This window comes from Prunus avium, chromosome 8, assembly GCF_965620075.1.
Source record: "Prunus avium chromosome 8, drPruAviu1.hap1.1, whole genome shotgun sequence".
Taxonomy (NCBI): domain Eukaryota; kingdom Viridiplantae; phylum Streptophyta; class Magnoliopsida; order Rosales; family Rosaceae; genus Prunus; species Prunus avium.
Window position 1 is genome coordinate 5,137,205 of NC_142291.1, and position 21,180 is coordinate 5,158,384.

Consider the following 21,180-nt stretch of genomic DNA (forward strand, 5'->3'; position numbering starts at 1 on the left):
TCTTCTTGGAGCACTTGCATAGCAATCTTCATCCTCTTCCCTCTCATACTTCACCCACTAATAAACAGCCTGCCACAAGAACCAAAGCAATGCCTGCCTCTTCAAAGGGGTAAGGTGTGGGGTGAACAAAAATTCCCATTCAAGAAATAATGGCAAGATGACAAAACGAGATGACCTATATGTTTGATCATAATTGAATAAAGATAAGAAAAGATAGACAAAAGTGAGGGAATCCAATAAAGTGATATAAAGATGGATGGACAATGATTCAGAACATGATTGAAACAAGACAATAGGAGATGGGTAATGGTTTAGAAAATAATTGAAGAAGACAAGTAAAGATGGGTAAGGGTTCATAAAATAATTGAAGGAGGATAAATGAATCCTATGAAGAATGTCCTATTGTGAAGAACGTGTCATGTCCTATTGTGTACAAGTGCAACCTCCTAGTCTGTTCAACCGTGCGAAGAATGTCTATTGGAGAAACTCCTTGCTTATTGGGAGGAGAACCAACTATTAGAGGCCTTGTGAAACTGATTGAGTTCGGGAAATACATTAATAGTTGTATTTTGGAACTTGGAAATTTAGGTTTAGTCCCATTATAGTTGGAGATAGCCTAAGGAAGCATGAGTAGCGCTTCTCTACTTTTAGATTTTTATTATTTATTTTCTGTAGTAGTTCTAATCACGTATATATTGTCCCTACTTGAAGAGAAGTGTGAATATAATTGGCTTCGAGTAAACATGTGGCTAATTTGTCTTCAAATCGTGGACAAAATAGCTTTGCCGATGACTTTCTTCCAAGACTAAACACAAATTACAATTAAACTGGTGCACCCAAACGGATCCTTATGACAAAGTTATGAATTGTAAATTGTAATCAAACAATAAGAGATGAATCTTATGATAAATGTATGGCTAGAAAACAGAGTGCTGGGACACAGTGACAGTCTTACACAAAAGTTTATATGTAGTTTGGAAGTTAAAATACCTTCCTAAAATTAAAAGGGAAATTGGTGGCTTTGACCTCAGCTTGCCTAATCTCTTTTTGAAAATCTTGGTAAAATGTCTTCCAAAAAATACTCCCTATTGGTCACATATCACCTTTTTAACACTTTGTCTCTCTGCATCAGCTACTTGATCTTCCCTATTGTCTCCCTCTCATGTATCACTCGTCGCACTCTGCTTCATCGTCTTCTTCACTTCTACACTCTCTCCAACTGAACCACCGAGGACAGACCACCCTTTTTCCTTCATTTGTTTTGGCTACTGAATGTTACTGATCATAAAAGAGGGAAGTTGGACTCTTTTTTTCATGATTTGGCTTTCTCTTTTATTAAGATTGAATTAATTTGCATTTTTTTACTAGTACTTCTTGTTTATTTCCCCCATCTGATTCGTGTATGGTTCTTGGAGGTGGCTGAAGATTCTCAAGGTGCTATAAGTGGGTAGGATACATTGCATGGGTTGGGAAATGTTTGTTGATGTTGCTTGCTTATAATAATTTTCAAGATAAACTTCTCAGAAAGTACAAGTAAATTTTTTGTCATATCTGGATGAAGAATTGTATATTGTCTCTGGTGCTTTTGGAAGATTATTGTTGTGAATTAATGACTAACTCACTGCCCTTAAAGATCTTGTTGTTGATGGACTTTAGACAAAGAACTCAATGATGGATGAGTCTTACACACACACACACACAGAAATTAACCAAGCACAAATGACACAAGTGTTTATAGAGGTTCAGCAAATTGCCTACATCCTCTTTGGTGATCACCTTGAGAAATTTCACTAATGAAGATAGGTTACAACTTTGGTTTACAAAAGGAAACCCCCTTAGAACACTACCCTCACAATCTGTTTCTATCACACCCTTGCTCAACACCTTGATACACTTTGAGAACTCTCTTTCTCTCCCCTTAGTTTTTCTGAACACACAACTAAAACTTCAGCTCAAACTCAACTTGGAATACCAGCTTCTTCCACTTACAATTATTCAACTTGTTTTCTCCTCTTGTGTTATCTTACTTCACCCCATTTCCTACACAAGCCAATAGACAAGAGATAAGATATCAGCTTGTCCTCCACGTTCTTCCCTTTAGTCACCACTTAGACTAAATGTCAGATCAAGTAGGTAAATAGAATCCAACTCAGCCACCTCCCACTTACACCAGAAAATGGAGAGTGATATCTTTGAAATAAGATAACCAATTAGCCATGAGTGCTCTCCCAACTATCCAGCAGGTAGTCAACGTTCATTTAACTCAGAAGTGACCCACTAAGCCTCTGAAATCTTGTGGAAAGCGATAGCCATTGAAAACACTGTTGAAAACGCGTAAGAAATCGTCACAGCACGACTGCTGGCGACCGGTCGCTTTTGGTTTTTCCTCCAGACCTTGAATCTGCTTCTAAACGACCGGTCGCAAATGCTAAGCGACCGGTCGCTAGCTTCCTGCGACCGGTCGCAAAGAACTGGCGACCGGTCGCTCGTTGATGTTGCTCCAGACTTCGAATCTGCTTCAAAACGACCGGTCGCAAATGCCTAGCGACCGGTCGCTTTTAGGCAGATTCAAAATCTTCCTTTCAGCGCCAAAACCAACCTTGTATCCTTAGGTGAGCCATTTTCCCAACAATCTCCACCATGGCGAGCCTAATACTCCTTGTGGACATCATTGCCTTCTAGGACATCTGTAATGTCTTGAGAATCGTCCTAATAACTCTCAAGAACTCCACCTCAATCTTTAGCATGTAACAAGATTGAGCAAGCTCAAACAATGCTTGAACTTAGCTGTTGTGACTGGCTTTGTTAGGCAATCTGAAGCGTTCTCATTTGTATGAACCTTCATTATTGTGATGTCTCCATCATTCACCCAATCCCTTATCCGGTGGTATCTCACATCAATGTGTTTGGACCTCCCATGGAACACTTGATTCTTCACTAAGCAAATAGCACTTTGACTGTCACTTAGAATCACCACCAAGTCTTGAGCTATCCCGAATTCCTTTGCCAATCTCTTCAGCCATACCGCTTCTTTTGAAGCTTCCGTTAAAGCCATATACTCCGCTTCCGTAGTAGACAAGGCACTAACCGATTGTAACACTGCTCTCCAACTAATCGGTCCTCCACCACAAGTGAAGACATATCCTGTGGTGGATCTCCTCTTGTCTAGATCTCCTGCATAATCAGAATCTACATACCCCGACACACATGCCTTTCTTGTTGTCTTTCAAACGATATCCCAAGCCTTTTGGTGCCCTTCAAGTACCTGAGAATCCATTTTGCTGCTGTCCAATGTTGCCTTCCAGGATTCGCCATATACCTTGACACCACACTAACGGCTTGGGCTAAGTCGGGGCGTGTGCACACCATTGCATACATGAGACACCCTACCAAGCTTGCATATGGAACTTTACTCATTTCCTCCTTCTCCACATTCGTAGAAGGACATTCTTTTGCACTTAACTTAAAATGCTCCGCCAAAGGAGTAGACACCGGTTTGCAATCCATCATATTAAACCTTTCAAGTACCTTGGAAATATACTTGCTTTGTGACAGCCACAACTTGCCTTCCTTTCTGTCTCTCCTTATCTCCATTCCTAGGATCTTTTGTGCAGCACCAAGATCCTTCATGTCAAACTCCCTTCCAAGTAATGTCTTCAAATTCTGGATTTTTGACATGTCCTTACATGCAATTAGCATGTCATCAACATAAAGAAGCAAAAGGATGAAGTTACCATCCTTGAATGCATGAGAGTACACACAACAATCAGATTCACATCTTCTATACCCAATCTTCATCATGTAAGAATCGAAGCACTTGTTCCACTGCCTTGGAGATTGCTTCAGTCCATACAAAGACTTCTTCAACCTGCAAACCAGATTTTCCTTCCCTGCTTCAATGAACCCTTGAGGTTGGCTCATGTAGATGTCTTCCTCCAATTCACCATGAAGGAAAGCAGTCTTCACATCCATTTGCTCCACCTCCATGTCCTCTTGTGCTACTATGGAGAGTAGTAGTCGTATAGAAGTATGTTTCACCACCGGAGAGAAGATTTCATCATAATCAACTCCCTCCTTTTGCAAGAATCCTTTTGCCACCAACCGAGCTTTGAATAAGGTGGCACCCTTCTCATGCATTTCTTCTTTCTTCCTAAACACCCATTTGCAGCCAATAACCTTGCGACCTTTGGGTTTAGGAACTAACTCCCAAACTGAGTTTTGGTGTAGAGATTCCATCTCTTGCATCATAGCTTCCATCCAACTTTCCCGTTCCTTGTTCTCAACAGCTTCTTGGAACGTGGTTGGTTCTTCTTCACTAGCATTTAGGGCATAGTGAACTGCATCCATCTCCCATCCAAACCTTTGAGGTGGTTTGATGGTTCTCTTGGGCCTGGACCGAGCTATAGATGATGGCTCCACCTGTTCTTGAGCCTCTTCTTCTTCTTGAGTGTGTTGTTGATGCTGCCCAGCTTCTTCCTCTTCAATGTCGGACTCCACCTCCTCCTGAACGTCTTCAGTTGGCTGTTTCTGAGTAGTCTTTCTTGACACCTTCTTGAGTGGAACTTCAATGGTTGTTTCTTTCTCAACAACATCCTCCTTTGCCTCTGAATTCTTGACTTTGTTCATAGGTATGGTCTTCTCATCAAACACAACATTTCTGCTGAGTATCTTCTTGTGGTTCACTGGATCCCACAGCTTGTAGCCCTTCACACCACTCTCAAATCCAATGAAAATACATTCAAGAGACTTTGGCTTCAACTTGGATCTTTCATCACTAGGAATAAGTGCATATGCACTGCACCCAAACACCTTAAGATTCGAATAATCGATTGACTTATTAGACCATACCTCCTTTGCACACTTGAACTCAAGATTTCTTGAAGGCGATCGGTTAACCAAATAGGCAGCGTGGTTAACCGTTTCTGCCCAAAAAGATTCGGGCAACCCTGCATGAATTCTCATACATCTCTCACGCTCCATGAGAGTTCGGTTCATCCTCTCCGCAGCTCCATTTTGTTGGGGTGTCTTCTTCACGGTAAAGTGCCTCTTAATGCCTTCACTTTTGCAAAACTCAAGGAACTTGCTGTCCTTATATTCACCACCATTGTCACTCTTTAGGATCTTGATCTTTCTTCCGGTTAGGTTCTCTACTTCCGCCTTCCAATCTTTGAATTTGGTGAAGACCTCAGATTTCTCCTTCATGAAGTAGACCCAAACCTTCCTGGAAAAATCATCCAAGAAAGTCACAAAATAGCGAGCTCCACCCTTCGATTTAACCGGTGATGGCCCCCATACATCCGTGTGAATATAATCTAGCACACCCGTGCTTTCTTCCTCTTTGTTTCGCTGCTTGAAAGCTATTTTTGATTGCTTTCCCATGGTACAAAATCTGCAGAACTCAAGCTTGCAACTTTGAACACCTTTCAACAATTTTCTGTTGTGTAGTTCCTGCATGCCCCTCTCACTCATGTGCCCTAGCCTCAAATGCCAAAGCTGAGTTTCATCTTCCGAGTCCTTGCTTGTAGATACAGCTGCTCCACCTATGATTGTTGTACCACACAACCTATATAGACAATTAGGTTGAATCTCCCCCTTCATAATCACAAGTGAACCTTTTGAGACTATGAGTTTCCCTCCATTTGCTTTGAATGAATAACCATTCTTATCAAGAGTTCCAAGGGAAATGAGATTCTTACGCAACTTTGGAATGTGCCTTACCATTCCAAGCGTCCTAATAGCCCCATCATGCATCTTCACCTTGATTGTACCAGTGCCTTTGACTCTACACATTGAGCCATCCCCCATCATCACTTCACTGCTATCTTCTTTCTCATACGTGTCAAACCACTCCTTGTTTGAGCACATATGATATGAGCATCCGGAATCCAAAATCCAATCGGAAGAGGAACACCTTGAAGAATTAGCCAATGCATTTGTTTTAACATTGCTTTCAACACACAAAAGCTCACCATCACTTTCCGTGACATCCTCCGCTGTGTTAGCTGCATTCTTCCCTTTGTTCTTCTTCTCCTTCCATATGGGGCAATTCTTTTTCCAATGCTCCTTTGACCCACACTCGAAACAACCTTCCTTTGCCTTGGATTTGGACCTTCCTCTATTGCCTTTCTTGCCTTCACGCCTCTTTGAACGGCCTCTCTCTCCGGTCTTTGCAACTAGACCTTCGCCTTGAGAGTTTTCTCCCGAACGTTGAGTCATCCTATGGTGTGTCATGATGTCTTGCACCACAGGCTCAAAATCAAGAGTAACCTTTCCGAACATAAGAGTGGTTCGGAAGTGTTTATAGGACGAAGGTAAGGATGTCAACAACATGAGAGCCTTATCCTCCGGACTATAATTCACATCCATTCTCTGCAAGTCAGCAACACATCTATTGAAACTACTTAGATGTTCCATTAGATTTCCTCCCTCCTCCATCTTAAGATTCAGGAGTTCTTCCTTGAGGAAGAGTTTGTTGGACAACGACTTCCCTGCAAACATCTCTTCGAGCTTCTCCCATGTTTGCTTCGCCGTATCCTTTATCACGTTGATGAGCACCTCATCGGAGAGATAGTTTTCGATAGCTCCTCTGGCTAACTCGTCAAGAACTCCCCACTCATCATCCGTCATGCTTGCTGGCTTCTTCTCCTTGCCAACCAACACAACATGGAGTTGTTGTTGTGTAAGAGCTGACTTCATCCTTCGTTGCCAAAGAGTGAAGTTCTCCTTCCCTGTGAAAGGCTTTAACTCCACCTTCATGCTTGCTGCCTGTGGTGGCTTCAGATGCTGTGAACTGCTACCACTCTCAGCTTCCATGTCACTTGCCATCTTCAACACACTAGCACTCCAAGAGAAGAACTAGCTCCAGCTGCCAAACACAGCTCTGATACCACTTGTTGTGAATTAATGACTAACTCACTGCCCTTAAAGATCTTGTTGTTGATGGACTTTAGACAAAGAACTCAATGATGGATGAGTCTTACACACACACACACAGAAATTAACCAAGCACAAATGACACAAGTGTTTATAGAGGTTCAGCAAATTGCCTACATCCTCTTTGGTGATCACCTTGAGAAATTTCACTAATGAAGATAGGTTACAACTTTGGTTTACAAAAGGAAACCCCCTTAGAACACTACCCTCACAATCTGTTTCTATCACACCCTTGCTCAACACCTTGATACACTTTGAGAACTCTCTTTCTCTCCCCTTAGTTTTTCTGAACACACAACTAAAACTTCAGCTCAAACTCAACTTGGAATACCAGCTTCTTCCACTTACAATTATTCAACTTGTTTTCTCCTCTTGTGTTATCTTACTTCACCCCATTTCCTACACAAGCCAATAGACAAGAGATAAGATATCAGCTTGTCCTCCACGTTCTTCCCTTTAGTCACCACTTAGACTAAATGTCAGATCAAGTAGGTAAATAGAATCCAACTCAGCCACCTCCCACTTACACCAGAAAATGGAGAGTGATATCTTTGAAATAAGATAACCAATTAGCCATGAGTGCTCTCCCAACTATCCAGCAGGTAGTCAACGTTCATTTAACTCAGAAGTGACCCACTAAGCCTCTGAAATCTTGTGGAAAGCGATAGCCATTGAAAACACTGTTGAAAACGCGTAAGAAATCGTCACAGCACGACTGCTGGCGACCGGTCGCTTTTGGTTTTTCCTCCAGACCTTGAATCTGCTTCTAAACGACCGGTCGCAAATGCTAAGCGACCGGTCGCTAGCTTCCTGCGACCGGTCGCAAAGAACTGGCGACCGGTCGCTCGTTGATGTTGCTCCAGACTTCGAATCTGCTTCAAAACGACCGGTCGCAAATGCCTAGCGACCGGTCGCTTTTAGGCAGATTCAAAATCTTCCTTTCAGCGCCAAAACCAACCTTGTATCCTTAGGTGAGCCATTTTCCCAACAATTATTATGTCTCAAGTGGGGGAGCTCCATGGGTTGATTGGAAGTGTTGGCTTGCCATTTCTAGCATGCAAGAAGCTGGAATTGGTCTAATGCCTTGCTCCCTTGTTATAAATGACAACGGGCAAACATTTGTAATCAAGTAAAGACAGAGAACAGAAGATCACATGCATGTGATCACAGGGGGGTTGAGAGATCACAGGCATGTGAGGCTAGAGACTAGAGAATGCCCTGTGATTCATGCATGAGCAGTCTGTCAGGAGGATCTCCTGTACCTTTTGTCTTTCTACCCTCGCATTTCCTTCTAAGGGGCAAACAAATTGATTTTCTCCCATTTAAGGGAATGCTCTGCAGGTGGACTCTTTTACAATTTATTTGCCACAAGTTTCTTTGATGTGCATTGTATTGCAGACAGCGGAATTTAGCATTGAGATGTGATGTGATGCGTCTTTTGGTGGTAGTTTTGGTACTGAATTCTTCTCTAAATGCAGGATTCCTTGATCTAACTGGTGACAAAAAGCTTGCTTGGAGTAGCTGTTATAACCGTCCTAATAACCTTGGTTCTGAGGGATCCTCCACAGTGGGTCCAAATTGAACATTTCTGGTGGGAATTTTCCTCCGTGGATCATTTCTCTGGTGGTAAGAGTTTTTACTCGAATGAGGAAGAGAACCAGAGATTAATTTGCTGAAAAAGTATGGTTGGTTGAAAGGCGCCATTGATGCTTTCCCTTGTAATAAGGCCTTTTTGTTTCTCAAATTTTGTTAAAAAGAATTTGATTCATTATCAATTGAATTTTGACGATAAAGCAAGTGACGCTCATCTGGACGTCGTCATAGCTGTAATTGACGACAAGCTGAACTGAAAGATAAATTGATTAGCAACGCACTTAAATTGGGTCTAAAATACCAAACCTTGGAAACAACATTCCTAAGATCATCTTGTTGCAGCATTAAGATTTGGAACAATAGATTAATAAATAGGCCATTATCAACCGATGATGCATACAGACGGTCAATTAACTGGTTTATAAATCGTTACATTATTTTTCAATTTTTTTTTCTATGTATATAGTGGTATTGTGAAATATGTTTCTGCTACTTGATGCCTTAAATGCCTTTAGCTTATAGGACTTAATAAAATAACATAATTAGTGCTAGCTTTTTTGTTCTCTTGGTAGTTTGATTCAAGTACATGTTAGCTAAATCTGCCTCAATCTTTAATGTTTGAAGTTTTATGCTCTTCCACAATACAATCCTATTTGGATCTCTATTTTGGTTCTTAGTTGTGTATGTATATATATATATATATATATATATATATATAAAAGACAATGGCATTAAAATCATTGTCAACTTTTGGATCCATAAAAAATAACATTTTTTTCATTGGATGGAAAATCATAACTGCTGGTTTGAATTACGTTGGATGTTTGTTCGGCTCTCAGTTGTGCAATTGGGCTGTGTTTGTTGCACACTGCCTTTTAGCCTGGTTGTACGTATATTTGCTTGTGTTAGTGAGTTTTCAAAGGTTTGCGAAAACAGAGGGGTTAGTATGTTCTGTATAATTAGTTTCAAGAAAAACTTTCTTTTTGTCCACTCACGCTTTTACTGTTTTACGCCCCCAAGAATTAGATAGCTCAGAGTTCCAAATAAACATCGGTGAAGTCCTTATAGTTATACCTAGGAAACTTTATTTTCCGTTTTCATTTATTTGGAAACTAACTCTGTAAATGTAACTCTAGTAGTTGCTATGATATTTCCCACTTAGGACTGAATTTAAGACCGGAGGTCATGTGAAACTTGTGTGTGCTGCCAGTTGGGATGATTAGACTGTCGTTATTTGCAGGTGTTAATTTGGGAATAGTCCATTTTACATAGGAGACTTTGCCGAAATTTCGGTAGAAGTCTCGACCCTTTTTTTCTCTTAAAAGTATGGGTGAGAGGTGTAAAGTTAGTAGTGGGTCTGGCATCGTTCGGGTGCCGGTCGGGTAACAGGATTCCACATGAGTTCTAATTCTAAAGGAGAATTCGGGTTGGGTCCTGTCAAAGTAGGAATTTACAGATTTTGCGTCCGAGCTCCGATTGGGGCATATGATACCTTTCCGAAAAGGGAACGATGCCACGAGTCAAACACACTCCTTTCTGTGACATAAGGTGGATTTTGGGCTTTCGAGGTCGTTTAGGCTTCCAAAACAACGTTTAAAAGTTGTAGTTAATTTTCGGCTTTTGGTTTTTTTTTTAATTACTGTTTATCTCAGTTTTTTTGTTCGATTATAGAAAGGTTGTCAATTACTATATTTCAATTTCCTATCCAGTGATTCAATGAACAATTATTATACAGTCATATATAGATATTTCAGAAGAAAAACAAGCATAAACCCTAGTAACAAGAAAAACATGATGAAGAAAAATCATGGAAAAAGAAAACCTAACGAGGTATTGATTAAAGAAAAAATAGAAAGCATACCTTCACAGATGGAGGGAGGTTGTTCATCTTTTGTTGCAGAGAGAAAAGTTAGGGCGAGAGAAAAACTAGTGTCTATGAAATACTTGGGGGGGAGGTTTGATTTATTATGGTCTTTGTTATTTATAGCTCTCACCTTAAAACCTACAAAAATTTAACACTTAATGAAATCCTTCCAAATATATGACCTTTTGAATACACCTAGATTTGATTCAACTTTTTTATTATCCTAATTGAATACACCCATATTTGAATGGACTTTTTAAAAGTTCATACAAGTCGGAATTGAATACACCCAGACTTGTAAAACCTCTTTTAAAGTTCGTATAAATCCAAATTGAATATATCCGGATTTTAAATTTTTTTTTAAACACTTTATAATCCTAATTGAATACACCCCCTTAATTTTTTGTGACTTTAATATACACTATAGCATATGTAGTAATGTCAGTCTTCTTATAGCTCCAAAATGATTTCCCAAGCGTGAAAATGCTATCCTCTGCTTTCGTGGAAATGTGAGTACATACATTCTGACTAGATTGACACCTACTACTCATTCATAAATCATGTGGTACCTCATAAATCCAGTTCTCTAAATATTTTTAAAAAAAGTTGTTTTAGTTTGTTTATTTCAAGATACAACTAGCACTGCCCAATTCTACTCAACATATTGACCACTGTGAAAAATTGTCGTCTCAGACGATGCTCACTTATACGACGGTTTAATGAACCTCTAAGAATTCCATTATGTTATATAAGGTAATTTAAAACTCAGATATGCTAATATAAGAGAAGATTGCATAATTGAAGGAGATTGCACAAACTATCAAGGAGATGAAGTGAAGCAGACAAAGTAGGAATCCCGACAAAGCAATTGATCGGTTGTAGATATGATCAATTCTCAATGCCAAGCTTATGATTGAAAATTCTTGTTGGCTTATTCCATCCTGCACACAACAGAATAGAGCAGTTGAAATAGTCACGTAAGTTGTGTCAATAAGAATCAAACCATTATAACAAAGCTAGGTCTAATGAGCTTGTAGCTATTCAGGTGCAAATTTCATGCGAACCTGGCCAATAAGCACGCAACTACTTTTGATCAGCTCCAAATCCTGTATCAAGACCCCAAATTTGAGTTGACTACTTTTGATTAGCTAGGTCTAATAATAAACAATTCAGTCTTTCTGAACATACTTATTGATTGCAGAATGTAATTACTTATTGATTTGCAGTATGTTAATAGATACTTTGTTCAAATGCATAAAATATGCAGCTCTTGCATACATGTATACATGTATATACTACATGAGTTGATCAAATGCTCTGCAGTAGTTTAAACAGAAATGTATTCATGACAAAAGCACATGAAGAGAGAGAGAGAGAAAATTGTCATCCACGAAACAATAAGTGATGAATCTAATGGTAAATGTATGGCTAGAAAAGATAGTGGTGGGAACTTACTAATACCAATTGTGAGAAGACCGTCATTAGCTTTTCAAGTATTTATGTGCATACATTTGAGGAGGCGTTTTTAACAAAGGTCGCAAAAATTTAGCTGCTCTTTTAGGAATCACAGTTTTTATTAAACTTTTCAACAATAGCGAAAAATAAGAGGGTGCAAGGCCTAAGTGGGAAATCAAAGTGGTAACCCACCAAATCAAAAGTCCTATGCAGCCCCATTGTTTGCTATTGTTGAAAGATTTCATAAAAACTGCAGTTGTTAAAAAGAGGGAGAAAATCTTTACAAGTTCTGTTAAAAACCATTTGGAAAGAGCATAGCTTTTGCGGCAGAGAGATTTTTGGTGAGAGCTTCCACTTGCACTTCCACTTGTATCAGCTGAATTGTGAGGAGAAGTAGCTTTTGTGCTGATGTTGATGGAGTAGTTCATCATCATGATTTGGTCGAGTCCTTTCACGTCTTGCTTGCGCATCAAACGGAACCCACACTTCTTTATACCCGAGCAATATATTCTGTCTGAGAGCTTAGAAAAAAAGTCATACATATGGAATGAAATCTTCATTATTTGACTCCATTCTCTGACGAGTACATAATGATATACACAAGATACCCAAAGGTGAGGTGACACAAGATGGCCTTTATCAATGGGTTTACTTTTCACAGGGGCACCTTCTCCTGGGCGACATTCAATTTGAAAATGGGTAGAAGCGTCATGAGGTGGATTTTCAAAGACAGCACAAAAAGCAATCCAAAAATCGTTCATCAACCATGGAGGTATCTCCACAATTAAGGAATCTCCTACACTTTGATTATTGAACCACTCTGGAATTTTACTTCCAGGTATTAAAATTTCAAAAGGGAGAAGATGCCGAATCAGTTCAGGTACCTGTACCATTTATAGATTAGTAACATGATTATTTATTATTGTTATAGCAAACAAAGAGAGACAAAGAGACATAGAGAGAACCTTAAAGAAACTCCAATCCAGAGCAATCCAGAGGATTTGAAGTATTATACTATCATCGCAGCCATCATTCTCAATCTCAACCAATCCAGAGCAATTCAAACAACTCAACGTAACATAACTTCCTTTTTTTATGCTCAACTTTGGCAACATTTTTAAGGAAGTGCAATCGTCTGTGTATATTTCAAAAGGCCCGAAGCCTTCATTATCAGCCGCCAATCCAAAGCGGAGATGGGGCAATTGTTGAAGCCTCTGGCACCCATCCACCCTAAGTGACATAAGCTTAGGAAGACATCCAATGCTTGCGGAAGGCTAACAAAATTGTTTCGACTAAGGTATAATTCTTCTAAAGAGGACAAGCAGCCAATATGAAAGGGAATATCCCCTTCACAAAGACCACAATCACTCACATCCAAATACTTCAAAGACCATAAACCATGTAGCGAACCCAACACAAAAGCCATTCTTTGGAGGCCCCACCAAAACCTTGATTTATTAGGACGGTCCATCTCCCACGACTTTTCTGAGCATCCAACATAGAGCTGTTCAAGAGACTTCAAATTACAAATTTCGCTTGGAAGACCCAGGAGATTTTTACAATTTCTTACATCCAGAAAAGTAAGGCCAACAAGACGTCCAATTGATGAAGGTAATTTCTCAATGGGCGTCCCTCTTAAATTAAGAGTTGACAAATTTTCCATTTGTCTTGAAAATTCTGGAATCTTTTTCAGTTTTGAGCAACCGCTAAGACTGAAAGACACAAGAGAATCCATTTTTACCTCACTTGGAAGACTCTTAACACTTTCGCATCCATCTAGTATTAATTTTGTAAGACATTTGAGATCTGCAACGGACGGGTGAATCTCAACTAAATTCCCACACCATTGAAGATACAACACCTGGAGTTTTGGAATGCCAGTGACATCTGGGGTTGTTGCCAAGTTTCGAGAGAAACTAAGGTCTATGTATTTCAAATTGGGCAAGTCCTGTACAATATTACATGAAAAATAGTAGAATATATAATTAGCAACAGAAACACTTAAACTTTTAGTCTTGTTTTTCAAAAAATTTCGTAAGATGGCATATGGTCAGTAATCTTACAATTCTTTCATCCCAGAGCCCAACTAGTTTGCTGTCCCGCATCTCAAGTGAAACAAGTTTATTCGGTTGAAAATTTGATGGGAGATATTTGGAAGAATACCAATTCCATTTCAGAATTCTTAAGGAATTAGGAAGAATTCTGGGGATTGACATTAAGGAAATGATCACATTATCAACTTCAAGAAATTTCAGGTTAATCATCTTAGAGAATGCTTCACAATTCCAATCCGCCTTTTCAAGTTCTGCCATGCTTAAGGCAATGCCTTGAATTTTGTTAGTTGCCTGTAATAAAGAGTAGAAAAAGGAAAAGTTAATTCCACAATTAAGTCTAATATTGAGTTAAAAAGAAATCATATTTTCGTTAAAAAAAGAAGAAGGTATTTTCTACATAACTTCTTACCGTATTGTTTATTAATACATGAATGATGTCATTAGGATGACACAATCGACTACGTCTACCGGGCTCTTCAGGAGACTCTTGACGAACAATTTCAAATGCCATTTCTTGTATCAAATCATGCATCCCAACAATGTAACCGTTGTTTGAAATATCAATAGTTAAGAGCGACTTCTCAACCAGAGTATTTATCCCACCACAACGGTCACAACTGTCTAGTATTCCAATTACTTTATTCTTGTCCTTCCCCTTAAGGAAAAAAGAAACATCAAGAAATATATTCTTGTTCATCTCATCTAGTCTATCAAAACTGATTTTGAGCAAATCGAAAATTTCTGTCTTAGGAATTTTCCGTAGCTTATCCAATTCATTTTCCCATTCATCTCGATCTCTCTTATACACAGAGCATCCCAAAATTTTAAGAGCTAATGGAAGGCCTCCAGCATAATTTACAAAGCACTTGGACAATTCCCAAAAACCTTCGTCAGGCTCAAATTTTTTAAAGGCATTCAGACTGAAGAGCTCAAGAGCCTCATCATCACCTAATCCCTCAAGCTTATATGATATCTCCATATCATGCTTTTTAACCAACCGTTCATCTCTAGTTGTAATGATGATTATACTCCCCTTACCAAACCAATCCTTTTCCTTAGCAAATTTCTCTAGTTGGCTTGATGCATTCACATCATCAAGAATGAGAAGAACCTTTTTATTACATAAGCAATTCTTAATGAAATGGGTCCCCCAGTCTTCATTCAAAACTTGAGTAATTTGTTCCTTCAAGATAGGGAAAAGAAGCTGTCTTTGTAGATCAACAAGACGATTACCTTCAAAAGCCTCTCTAACATTAGCAAGAAAGCAGCTAACTTCAAAATGAATAGAAATGCTTTCATAAACAAGCCTAGCAATGGTTGTCTTGCCAATGCCTGCCATCCCCCATATCCCTACAAAGCGAACATCATCTGTAGGATCTAAAAGCAAATCCATTTGCTCACGTGTAAACTTAATTTCCCACTAACTCTGTGGAATCTAACAATTTGAATGTGCGATGCACTTTCCCCCACACCCATTCAACATTCTTTTCAATGAGCTTTCTTTCACACCTACAAGGAAGAACAATGATTAAATCAAAAGTAAAAGCCATAGATATAACAAGGTCTAAAGGTACATAAAAGTTGCTTACTCATTGTTTGAATCCAACCCAGATAAATTGGCAACTTCTGTTAAAGTAGCTCTCCAGCGCTTCACCTTTTCTATGTCTTCCCTAAACCTTTTCTCATGCTCAGTAAGGGCGCCTGCAAAACTGCCACTTGTTTTCGTACATCCGAGGGATCCACATTATAAAACACAGGCAGAACCGTGCCCTTGGATTTCATGCATTGGAGAATATTTGTAAGTTCATCCAAGCACCAGGAAGAAGAAGCATAGTTTGGCGAGAGAACAACGATAGCAAGCCTTGATTCTTGGATTGCATTAAGGAGCTCTGAAGAAATGGCTGTCCCTCTTTCAAGCTTTGGATCATCCTTGAATGTTTTAATGCCCCTGTGCTGCAATTCGTGGTATAAATGGGACACAAAGCTTTTTCGAGTGTCTACACCCCTGAAACTCAAAAACACATCGTAGTTCCATTGACGAGGAGCCGACTGATCACCTGAAGGAAGAAAAGCAGATGCTCTTTGGGTGCTCAAGGCCATTGGTAATCTGCTGCTGCTGCCGCAAACACTACTCAATGAAAAAAGAACTTCACTAATTCAAACACTCAACTGAATAAATACAAAGACGATCATAAATGGCTTGAAAACTGAAAAGGATTGAAATTTGAAGAGATTTTCTTTTTTAGTTGGTAAATGAAGTTTAATAAACCTGAGGAAAAATATGGCGTTGAAGGAATATAAGCAACAAAACAAGTTTCGGGGAAATTTAGATAGTCTCGAACATGTATTTTGTCATGGTGTTAATTTGGATCATCTTAGCAAGCATGTTAATTTGGATCATCTTATATGTTATGTCATCATACTTTCAATGTATGGTCCATGTAACAAAAGATAACAAATATCTAACAAGAGAACATGTTACTTTGTACTTCCAATTCAGCAGAGAGAAACAGAGAAATTCAACTCTAAAGAAACAAAAACTGCACATATGATATGAGCACAACTCTAAAGAAACAAAAACTGCAAATGTTTTATCTTAATGTTACCTGAACAAAGCAATTGCGAAATGGAGACGAAGCAAGGCAGCAGCTTTAGCTTAATGTTACAAATCCAGAGAAAATTGGTAAGACGACAACCACAAGACCAGCAAGTCAACCACAAACTCACAAAAATGCAACTTCTTAAGATCAGCCAAGAAACCAACTTCATGTCAGACAAGTTCTGTTGACTATCGGTCCAATTATTTATTTTTATTCTTGGTGCGGTGTGAATTTTTTATTTTATTTTATTCTTGGTGTGAGAAAAGGAAGTTACTTGATATTTCCCTCAGGTTCAATCAATAATATAAATTTTTTGCTAAAGCATCAAGGATTTTCCCTTTTGGCATGAAATCCCCACCTTCTACAAAATTAGTTGAATACACGTGATTGTCTGTCTGTCACGGCTTATTAATATTCCTAATATTTGAATCCCTTAATCAAATTATGCATGATTGTAATCATTCCCACCTGCTAATGTAGATGCTAATAACTAGATCATGTCCCAATGGCATCAGGTTTCACCTTCTTTTCTTGAAGAATTCTTTACCATATGTAGTGAATTGCTTGTGCCTCCTTATTATTGGGGTATGAAATGAGAGGATGTGGGGTGGATGTTTTTATTTTTTTTCTGGGTGTAATTGCGGCTACGGCTCTCTTTGGTAAAGGCCAAGAGCTATTTGACCAATTGACACATGAGGACTCTAAGGACTTTTTGAAACAAGTTTTTATGGATGTATGCGTGTAATTGTAATTCTATTGTGGTTGCCCATCTTAAGATGGCTATTTGATGCCTGATTTTTCTTTTGGTTTTACTGGCTGCGTGCAGTCACAGCTACTGCCCCTGGGTACAAATCAAAGACAACAGGTATCTGGTTGGACAAAGCAGGCACAAATGTAGATTTTGTTCTTGACCCTAATGCCAATCGAAGAGGAATTCCACTTCGAAGCGCATGAGGATGCAGATGGGGCACCAGGAGTGTCATTTGGGATACCCCTTTGGAAGTATACTTGCTTTTGATTGTTATTGTAGGATTCCTTTTGCTTTTTATGCAAGAGGAGGACATACAGCCGATTAGGCAGTTGGTAGGACCAAAAAGGCCAGTTGTGGTTTGAGGATTGATTTTCAACTTGTATGGATGTCCTTTATTTTTGGTAGTCGGAAGGAAGCTTCATTTTCGTTAAGAAGAAAGAAACCGGACGATCATAAAAAGACAATAACAAAGAAAAGCCTTCTTCTAACACTGGAAAAAGAAATACCACTATACTAAAAAGTTAATTATTTTGAACATGGGGATACAATGAAGCACATAGTAGCGCTCCTGTATTTTCAAAATGTTTCTATGTACATACATAGCCCTACTCGAAAAGAGTGTGGATAATTGGCGTCTAATAAACAGGGGATCATTTCTCATCAAATCATTTGCATAGTCTTAGGGCTGTGCCTGTTCTTACTTTCAAGATTAATTGGTAGAACTACTACCTCTACGCGCATAAACATTTGCTTCTTCTTGGAGCATTTGCATAGCAATCTTCATCCTCTTCCCTCTCATACTTCACCCACTAATAAGCTGCCTGCCACAAGAACCTGTTTGTGCCTAATAAATCACGGCCATGAACTGACCGAAGGAGCCCCCTCTTTCTCGGCCCTAGCACTTACTCGAGAAACTAAAACGCGGCGTTTCGCCAAGATGTTTGGCCTTCCTGAAAACAAAAGAAGAAAAGTTGCCAAGGCACGATCATCTCGGCCTCGACTATAGGCCGAGGCCGAGGCCGAATAAAATCACGGCCAAAGGTATTAAAGTCAGATCATCACGTGACAGCAGGGTGCTGAGGCCGAGGCCGAATAAAATCACGGCCAAAGGTATTAAAGTCAGATCATCACGTGACAGCAGGGTCCCACGCTTCATTTAATGAAGCAATGCCTCTATTTATTGCAGCAAACCCACTGGCCACGAATAAGCATTTAATGCACGAGGGAAGGTGGGAAGTGACTGAAGTCAGAATTTGGCGACATAAAACAGAGTGATTAGACGCAGACATTCTCACAAGGGTTCTTGCAGCTTGAGAGATTAGGTGACCAGCTATCAGAGCAATAAATGCGTCCCCACGGCCAGAAGCGCAGAACCCACGATCAGGGCGGCGGCCGAGATTCACCAGGATTTATGGGGTCACACCACCATACTTCACGATCCCAAATGTCAATTGGACTACCCACTTGCTCTAATCAGGCTCCACCATGCAGATTTTCAGCCTCGATTACTCCTCCAAGAACTCTTCCTATAAATACAAGGCTCAAGACTACATTCAAATGGTTCAAACACCAAACCAAAGCCTCCCACGGAGCAACTTATATTTTCCTGTAATGCACTTTCAATATCTTTACTTGCTTTCCTAGGAGTAGTGTTAGACTGTAAGGAAAATCCATTCATCAATATATTATACGACCCTTGATTTTCAAGGCGTCGGAGCACCATCTTTGTTATTCGCTCATTCACCCCATATATCATACGACCGCCGCTCACTGAGCAGCGCGCCGGAGCACCGCCCGAAACCCACCATCAACACCACCACTAAACGGCCTTGTAGCTCAGGCCGTGAACCTGACAGCCGAGATTAGTTCCTCTCTCGGCTACAATCGTTTGATCAGAAGACGAGTTCAAACAGGCGCACCACTTAACCATTTCCATCCACATCAATATCTCGACGCACGGTAGACCGTGCTGGCATGTCCGCGCACAACCGCACCGCATTCAAAAGCAGGAAGCCGCGTGTCAACGCATATCCCCTCGGCCCGGAACTCCAGGCTGTGAGATTTGCGCGGTAGACAGAACCAAAGCAATGCCTGCCTATTAAAGGGGTAAGGTGTAGGGTAAACAAAACTTCCCGCTCATGAAATAATGGTAATTATCTGTAATAAATTGTAGTGTTGTATGAACCTCATCTACCACCATTGGAAAATTTGGAACCGAGCTGTTGTCTCCACTGTTTTGTTTTAGTTCTGTCTGGCAATTCGTGTTGTTAGCACTGTTACCTGTTCCAGGTAGTCCTCTGGTTTATTTTTATTAGGACTAAAGCTATGCAATCTTTTCTCTGCAAGTCAAACTAATAGCACCAATTGTCTCATTAACATGTGAGCACGAGCTTGCTAAGATTTTGAATAAGTGGCATGTTTCTGTATGACCAATTCACACATTTCTCTCTCTATTTGTGGAAAACTCTATTCAAAGTGGGTAGGTACAAGGTCACATTCTAAGGTACATGAGACCAAAGTCTAAAATATCAAGAGTTTCGGAAATATCGGTGGTCCAAAAATACGGAAATATCGATGGAAATATCGAAAAAATATCGATATCAATAAAAATCACAGAAATTGTGAGAAAAACTTGGAAATTTTTATTGAAACTTTAGAGGATGTTTATTTAGTCAATTGTCTATTATTTTATCACAAAAAATTGGAATAAAATGCATGGCATGGTGGGTTTGAGTGATTTAAGTTGATTATGTAGCGACTTGACAAACACTGTCTTTATAAAATATGTAGTAATTAGTGAAAGAAAATTAGACACACCATAATTTTTTAGTTATAATAATTTACTACAATATATTACATATGATAAGATATATGAGCTTGACAAAAAAAAAAAAGAAAAAAAAAAAAAAAGAGCAACTTAGTACCACATAGAAAGAATTCCTATTAAAGTTAAAACTTCACATATAATGAACAATATTAAAACTCAATAGTGAATAATATTACAACTCCATAATATATAACCCAAAAAAAAAAAAAATACAACTCCATAATAAAATAATAAATAACATTAAACATATGCCTAAATTTATCATTATAGGGATTTGTTTTTCTTTTTTTATGGAAATTTATCCTAGATAATATTAGCTTGCAGAAATTTTAAAGACCATATAAATATTACACGTCGTAGCTTTTGTTAACAAATTGAGTCGCAGTGTGTTGGATAAGGCTGAGTAGTTGGATGAGAAAGAGAGGGGTTCAAATCCCCTCTTGTGTGCAAAAGCGCAATTTCTCAACCATTTTCATTTATTTTTCAGTTTCATATCGCGATATTATCGATATAACCGGAATACCGAAACCGTGCCAATCTCGTGCCGTCCCGTTTGGTGTTGATGTGTAAACGGGATGATACCGTGTCATCCCGGTTGGTGTCATACCGTACTGAATAGTATATGAGTTTTATTAATCCTAATTTAATTTCAGTTCTACCCTACTCTGACTCCACATATATTTTGTTTTGTAAAAGTCTATGTGAGAGATTTCCATTTCTTGCTTTGTAATTTGACATGTCTTGAACTTGAACTCTTGATTGATTGTTTGTTTTGTTTGTTATTAGGCTTGATTTAGTGTAAAAGCCTATATGAGATTTGATTTCCATTTCACTTGAACTTTGTATGAGATTTCCATTTCTTGGTTGGTCTTGAATCAAGACTCTTGATTGTTTATTTTGTTGTATTACACTTGATTTATGAAAAGTTAACCATATCGATCCCGCTTGGGTCTGGTATGATTTGAACGTGTTTTCAAAAACTCACATCCCGTGTCATTCCATACCGATTCTCCTATTCGGGATTGACACCGGGATGACCTCCATCCCATGTCATCTCATATTGTGCCAACCCCTACCTTGCATGAGATTGAGGCTCGTCAATG

The 21,180-nt window shown here is 39.2% G+C and overlaps 2 pseudogenes across 1 annotated transcript; one reads left to right on the top strand and one right to left on the bottom strand.

The window, feature by feature from the left end:
- Positions 1 to 21,180, top strand: part of LOC148291193 (uncharacterized) — a 104,410-nt pseudogene that overhangs the window by 29,913 nt on the left and 53,317 nt on the right.
- Positions 10,941 to 16,023, bottom strand: LOC110760287 (TMV resistance protein N-like; annotated as a pseudogene). Its single transcript, XR_002527242.2, has 7 exons — positions 15,489 to 16,023; positions 14,309 to 15,408; positions 13,909 to 14,190; positions 12,811 to 13,793; positions 11,846 to 12,729; positions 11,455 to 11,496; positions 10,941 to 11,331 (listed from the first exon to the last, which is right to left on the bottom strand). The product of XR_002527242.2 is annotated as a TMV resistance protein N-like (transcript).